This window comes from Anabrus simplex, chromosome X, assembly GCF_040414725.1.
Source record: "Anabrus simplex isolate iqAnaSimp1 chromosome X, ASM4041472v1, whole genome shotgun sequence".
Classification (NCBI taxonomy): domain Eukaryota; kingdom Metazoa; phylum Arthropoda; class Insecta; order Orthoptera; family Tettigoniidae; genus Anabrus; species Anabrus simplex.
In genome coordinates this window covers 25,858,346-25,866,424 of record NC_090279.1, presented here as the reverse complement: position 1 = coordinate 25,866,424, position 8,079 = coordinate 25,858,346, and the positions used below count along the sequence as shown (strand labels likewise).

Here is an 8,079-nt window from a genome sequence, read left to right as displayed (position 1 = left end):
TAAAGCTGAACTTTCAATTTTCATTCAGAACAGGTTGACAAAGTATTGTTGTTCTAGAGTTGCGGAAACAGGTACAGTTTTGAGCTACAGGTCTACTTATAATTAAAAGAACACACTAGTGACACATAGGAAGGGGAGCAAAAGGAGTGCTTGATTTTCAGCAACAATTTCTTCAATTGCATGCCCTATTATGACTTGACTTGGCACTTATTTATTCCCCTGAAATATTTATTCAAACGTTTGAATATTATTTCGTGCGCTTCTACTATTTTACTAACTGTCTTTGCCATATGATTCTTGCGTGTTCCTACGGATTACTTCTTATTCTCGAACCTATACTGCTCTTCAATGAGTGTTAATGAGCACACTTCTACTGAAGTCCGAAAACAGAAAAACCGTCGTCCATGGTGTCATATATCTGTGATTGATGAGGAGATAACTCATGAAATGTACTTTGATCCTTCCGCACACGGACCTGGCATTATGTCACCACAAGATTCCATCTCAGAGAAAATGGCACAAACGGAAGAACCGCTGTCCGGCGTACACCAAGAGTGTGCCTAAAAAGTGCCGTTCTGGCCGAGGAACTTTTTTTCTCCGCTGTGTGCGATCGCATGTTCGTGGCTGTATCTACAGAATTGGAGAAGGTCGTACGGAACATCAAACTCTCTTGCAGTAGTTAGTGGGATGTAAAATAAAATACGAATAAAACTGTTCACATGTGCGGCTTCGGCCCGGCGGGCAGGTTTTAAATGAACGCAACGCCCATGCTCGAAACACTTCTTAGTTCTGCGACGAGAGACCCATGAAAATAATTGTTTCCCCTCTCACTCACCGTGGAGAGAACGATCAAAACAGGAAAAAACAACCCTGAACAGTGGATCACTCGGCTCGTGAGTCGATGAAGAACGCAGAAAATTGCGCGTCGATATTTGAACTGAAGGATACATTAATATTGACATTTCGAACGCACATTGCTGTCCATGAATTCCATTCCACGCCTGGCTGAGGGGTCGGTTCCTAAGACTGAACGCGGAGAGTTGCTGCACTGCTCCGTGTTTTGTGACATCGTTCGCACGCAGTTGGTGTACACCGCCGAGACGGCGCACCAGCATAACTTCACGCCGGAATGAAGCTGCACGAGATTAAATAATAATGTTACGAGTACATGATCCTTTGAAATTTTTAACGGAATACCGAACAGTCGTGTGCCTTAACATCCTTGTGCATTCGGGTGCGAGCTCTATGATAGATTTTTCGGCTGAAAAATATGCCACGGACATTTCAGTCAGTCAGTCTGTCAGTCGTGTCAGACTGCTAATTCCCTACTAGGTTTCCTTTCCGGATGGATTTGCCACAGACATTGCACCAGTCGACTTTACGCCGGTGTGCGTCCGCACATGTAGTGCTACGTAGGAATTACTGCTGAATGACTTGCCACATATACTGCAACAGTATGGCTTCACGTGTGTGTGAGTCCGCATATGACATGCTAGGTTGCCTTTCTGCGTGAAGGATTTGCCACACACATTGCAACAGAACGGCTTGACGCCGGTGTGCGTTCGCACGTGTAGTGCTAGATGAGCTTTACTGTTGAAAGACTTACCACAGACATTGCAACAGTGGAGCTTGTCCTCTGTGTGAGTCCGGACGTGTACTGCTAAATGACGTTTACTGTTGAAAGACTTCCCACAGACCTTACAACAATGGAGCTTCTCGTCTGTGTGAGTTACCAGGTGATTCGACAAAGTACTTTTATGGGTGAAGATTTTACCACAGATACTACAAGAGTATGGCTTTTGGCCTGTGTGAACCCGGATATGTCCAGTTAGGTTGCCTTTTGATATGAAGGATTTACCACAAACATTGCATTGGTTTCGCTTCTCGCCTGTGTGAGTCCGTTTATGATCTTTCAGAGTGGTTAAATGACTGCAGAATTTGCCACAGATATTGCACCAATATTGCTTAACGCCTGTGTGCAACCGCATGTGATCTGCTAGCTGGCTGTTCCAGCTGAAGGATTTGCGACAGATATTGCAACAATGTAGCACGTGAGAACGCATGTGGTTCGTCAAGTTACACCAATTCCTGAATCTTTTACGACATACTGAGCACTCGTTTGCTATCCCACTTGTATGTAACCGCATGTGGTCTGTCAGCATGTTCCTCTCTGTAAAACATTTATGGCAAAATCCGCACTCTAGGAGCGGGTGGATCCTCAAGTGTTCCGACAAGCTGCTTCCGCTATCGAACAGTTTTCCGCAGTGACCGCACTTGAAGGGACGATCTTCATTGTGTCTCTTCAGATGTCGTAAGAGGCCTAAATTCCCGGCCAGGATATCACTGCACACACTACAGCAAAAACAAGGTGCTCCGCCATCCGGAGGTTGATGATCTGCATAGCTTACCTCAGGTCTCGATCTACAGTGAAAAATTAATACCATGTGACCAATAGTTCAATAGCCACCTATCACATAAAGGAATTCCTAATGAACATTCCGCTCACTGATACCCCATGCAGAGAGCTTGTTACTCATGAATATCACATTCCTGAGGGTAAACATCATCTTAGGTTAAATTCAGAGTGTAGACTTAAATTTCAAAAGCTCTCATTTGTTACGAGGTTGTGTTGCATCTTTTCTCTCGAATCACGATATCACGCGCAAGAAACTTCTGACCATTTTGGAATGAACGAGTTAACAGACCTCATTTAAAGAATGCATGAGAAGTGGTCCAGCCTCAAAGGAAAAATACAAGCCCTTTAATCCGGCACACATTTAGCTATTGAAATCTGTATATTCTGTTCTACATAAATGATGGCACATGGTTTGGAGTTTTTATCTTCTTCTTCTTCCACACTGTGCTTTGTGGCATGCAAGTAACATTTTTTGTAAATCCTCTGTTAAGGTTGAGATTCGCAGTGATGTAGATATTAGTAAAGTTGAGAAAATTGTTTGCCGACAGTCAGCTAGATCTGCTGAATCATGGCTAATGTTTTATGAATGTTATTTACTGTCATGCAAACACCCATATTGTATTTGTACATTGATATCATATCAGTGTATAGCATTCTATTATGTCACAGTGCGGTTATTTCTAATTAGGTAGCTTTGATGTGCGATCAAACAGAGCCAACCTATATATAGGACAGTAGGTTCATACAAGGAAGTTCATACTTACTACCTTCTATTACATCAGTCTACCTCTTAATTGCTGTTTTAAGAAAGGCTGCATGCAACGTGGAAACCACTAATCCTGATGAAATCCTGGAAAGGCTGAAATAAAACAAGCAGATGACCGCTCGTACCCTAACACTGACACTTTTTTTCTCACCCGGATACTGCTGTCATAGACATTATGAAGGCAACAAACAATATGGCTTTTATATTAGTGTTTTATTACAAAGGGCACTAGGAAAGCTTTGCAATGTGAGTGAACGCTTTAGACTTCTTCAAAATAATTTCCACCACACTCAATACACTTGTCGAAACTAGTCACTGAACCAACTCTGTCACGTTTTTCAGTTACATTTTCACACTCTTCATCCAGTGGTGCCAGAAGCTCCAGGTTGGATGCAAAACGCCGCCCTCTCAGCTTCATCTTCACTTCTGGGAAGAGTGAGAAGTCACATGGGCAAGATCAGGACTCTATGGAGGGTGATCAAGCACAGTCAACCCGGATATGGCAAGAAAATCCAGTTACATTAACATGATGTGCTGGCGCATTGTCGTGATGCAAGAGCCAAGTGTTGATGCGTCACCCTTGACAGAGCTGCTTGATAGCCTGGAGGACCTGAGGCAGACAAGTCTCACTGTACCACTTCGCAGTAACTTTCCTTTGTGTTTCTAGCACATCCCGAGTCAAGATGCCCCGTTTAGTGAAGAATACTGCAATCATCCTTTTCTTCACTAACCTTGACTTTCGCACAGTCACACGAGTGCCCTCATCTTCACACAGCCACACCTTTTTCCGAGATTTTGTTGGGACATCGTAATAATAAAGCCAAGTTTCGTCACCTGTAACGATGCTACTGACGTTACGCGAAGTCCCATTTTCAAACTTTTAGCATTTTTCGGCACCGTTTCATTCGATGTGCCCCTTTGTTCCTCTGAAGGTGAATGGGGCACCCAAAGGGAACAAACCCTCTAACATGGAGATGGTCGTGTAGCATTGAATGAAATGCAGGTGCAGGGATGTGGAGGGACTCTTCTATCTGCCCATAGCAACCGCCTCTCTTGATGCAACCTTTTCCTCCCAGCTTCAATGTTTTCCTCGGTCACTGATTCAGACGGTCGCCCAGAACGATGATCGTCTTCAACCCCAGAATTTCCCCTCTGGAACTGTTTGTACCAGCATGAAATTGTTGTCCGATGAGGAAAGTCTTTCCCCAGCACAGGAGTCACTTCCTCCAGGCACTGGTCAACAGTTAATCCATGAGCAAATCTGTAGCGGATAATTGCGTGATATTCACCTTTAGAACACACTGACATCTTAACTTGCTTTCAATTCCATTGCTTGGTAATAACTGGTGTGAAGGTCGCACCATGCTCTCCTCTAGAGCGGATATCACCCCTCTTTTCATCCCTCACCATAACAGGGGTGACCGGCAACCGTTTTTGCGTATTGCAAAACTTTCCTAGTGCCCTTTGTACAATGTTCTCATATCCTGAATTGAATCCAAATGCAAGCTATCATGTACTTGAATATTCACACAAGTTTTCCCCTAACACTACGGTAAGAAGGAGCACGAAAAACAAGACTTGAGCCAAATTTCGAGATGACAGAACGATGAGTTGCACCTTAGCGGATATTGTTCCTATGTAAAGTAACGAATGAGAAGCCTTTTATTTCAAAAGTTCACTGACAACCTAATTACTTTTAGTGGATTGATAACACAGTCAGACGGCATCCAAGTCTGTGCCTGTCTCCCCACCGCAAGTGGATCTACATATTCTACGAAAGAAGAGCAAGAAATAATAATTTCTTGCTTTAGGGTGAGATCAGGCACATGGGAAATAACAGTCACGCAGAGCAGGGTACATCGTAACACGAAATGGTACTTTCTAATTCATATTGTATTCACTGAATTCACATGGCCGAGTCGAATGCATGACTTCTTCTCAAGCAAAGTAATGGGAGGCTCGACCACATGTTCTTTCTGCACACTTAGGAGCAAATGAGTGGATAAATAAAAGGGGGACATGGATTCCAGATACGACAGGATAGACCTCTTGATCATCACACAACATATTGATGTAGACAACAGGGGCAGAAAATACGACACTTGATTGTACGTCATACGTTTTGTGGCATATCATGCCAAGCAAAAGGTGCAAAAGTCTCTGGCCATTCTTTTTTACCAGATTATGTGATTTTTGTGACAAGTGATTTATCAGGTTCACAATTAGTTTTTCAGTAATATGGCATTTCATTTTTTATTGTCAAATTTGATGCACGAACCAGCTACATTGCTGTAACACGTGACGCGTCCCAGGTGAAGGATACAGTTTCCGCCCTGGCCTGCCGGTAGAATTGAGCGAAATTGAATATCTCTCGCGGACCAAACACGCACAAGTTCTTAATGACAACTTTGGCAGAGATGGAGACGTTCCGTACGGAGCAGTTGACAGAAGAGGTACTCTATCTTTTGGGAAGTTAATTCAGAATGGAGCGTAGCGTTTCATCTCCACAGGAGCAGCTGCAAAAAAGGCGTCTGTTCCCATGTCCGGAGCGGCGTAACTCCCTGCTGTCATGAGCTCTGAAATGCCTCACGACAAGCCAGCCATAAAATAACACCACACACATGATTACAGAAATGTGTCTCATGGAATCGGAACCAATGCTAGGATGTCAGTAGTATAATGCAGGGATTCGGCGGCCGCCGCCGCCGCCCGCGGGAAATTTGAATTTTGGCGGGAAATTTGAATTTTGGCGCGAGATTTGAATTTGTAAACAAAGCCACGTGCTTTTTGACAGCTGTCATCGACAACAACGCAACGCTAACCTCACTGCTGCCATCTTGACGGGCCTAAACCTCACTAGTGCCAACTTAACCTAACTAGCATGAGGTAAACAAAGCCACGTGCTTTTTGACAGACAATAACGCATCGCTAACCTCAGTACTGCCATCTTGACGGGCCTAAACCTCAGTAGTGCCAACTTAACCTCACTAGCGCGAGGTAAACAAAGCCACGTGCTTTTTGACAGCCACGTGCTTTTTGACAGATTTGTAAACAAAGCCACGTGCTTTTTGACAGCTGTCATCAACAACAACGCATCGCAAACCTCAGTACTACCATCTTGACGGGCCTAAACCTCAGTAGTGCCAACTTAACCTAACTAGCATGAGGTAAACGAAGCCACGTGTTTTTTGACAGCCACGTGCTTTTTGACAGATTTGTAAACAAAGCCACGTGCTTTTTGACAGACAACAACGCATCGCAAACCTCAGTACTGCCATCTTGACGGGCCTAAACCTCAGTAGTACCAACATAACCTAACTAGCGCGAGATAAACAAAGCCACGTGCTTTTTGACAGCCACGTGCTTTTTTGACAGCTGTCATCCGCCATCTTTAAACTACAGAGCACCGTGCTGCCCTCTTTCGTTACCTGTCATCGGCAGTGCTGCCATCTTGACGGACCTAAACCTTAGTGCTACCAACTTAACCTCACTAGCTCGAGATAAACAAATCCACATGCTTTTTGACAGCCACGTGCTTTTTTGATAGCTGTCATCCGCCATCTTTAATCTATAGAGCACAGTGCTGCACTCTTTAGCTACTTACTTTTGAAATGTGGTGGCGGATAATTTGAAAAATGCTTTTCGACAAGCAGCCATCTTTAATCCGGAGAGAACAGTGCTGCCCTCTATGTGGTGGCGGCAAATTGAAAAATTCCACGTGCTCTTGTTTGAAAACAAACTCACGTGCTTTTTTGACAGCTGTCATCTGCCATCTTTGAGCACAGTGCTGCCCTCTTTAGTTTGAAATGTGGTGGTGGTAAATTCCACGTGCTCTTGTTTGGAAACAAAGCCATGTGCTTTTTTGACAGCTGTCATCCGCCATCTTTAATCAACAGAGCACTGTGCTACTATCATGCGGGCAATTTCATCACCTGTTATCCGCCATCTTTAATCCACAGAACACCGTGCTGCCCTCTTTATGGCTACTACCTTAAGCACGTAGTAGCGGGCAATTTGAAAAGTTCTGTTAGCTATCATCCGCCATCTTTAATCAAGAGAGCACCGTGCTGCCATCTTTAGCTAGATACCTTTGAAATGTGGTGGCGGCAAATTGAAAAATTCCACGTGCTCTTGTTTGGAAACAAACTCACGTGCTTTTTCGACAGCTACCATCCACCATCTTTAATCAACAGAGCATAGTGCTGCCCTCTTTAGTTTGATATGTGATGGCGGCAAATTCCACGTGCTCTTGTTTGGTAAACATAGCCATGTGCTTTTTTGACAGCTGTCATCCGCCATCTTTAATACAGAGAGCACCGTGCTGCCCTCTTTATCGTAGTAGATGTAAATTCGTCACCTGTCATCCGCAGTGCTACCATCTTTAGCTAGATACCTTTGAAAAGTGGTGGCGGATAATTTAAAAAGAAAAATTCTACAGCAGCCCTCTCTCGACGCTAATTGCGTAAGATGGCGGCTATACATGACTCCTTAAGGGTGCTTACGCAAGATGGCTGCTATACACAGGTTCTTATGAGACGCCCTTGGGATGCTTGCGCAAGATGGCAGTTATACATGGCTCCTTATGAGATACCCTAGGGATGCTTGCGCAAGATAGCGGCTGCTCTTATGGGACGGTTTAAGGGTCCTTGGCTAGAGACTCCCTAAGGATGCTTGCGCAAGATGGCGGACACAAGATGGCGGCTATATATAACTCCTTATGAGACGCTTTAAGGGTGCTTGCACAAGATGGTTGCTACTCTTATGAAGAATGCTAGCTTAGAGGCTAACGTGTCGTGATAGTTCGATTCATTAAATTTAGGGCTTAAATGCAAAATGTTAAATATATCGAAAACGGTGCACCGTAGAGCAAAACGGACAAAATTTTTCTGCCTAATAC

General features: G+C 44.1%; 1 pseudogene; it reads left to right on the top strand.

The window, feature by feature from the left end:
* Nucleotides 1–866: 866 nt before the first annotated feature.
* Nucleotides 867–1,015, top strand: LOC137503396 (5.8S ribosomal RNA; annotated as a pseudogene).
* The last annotated feature ends 7,064 nt before the right edge of the window (nucleotides 1,016–8,079 follow it).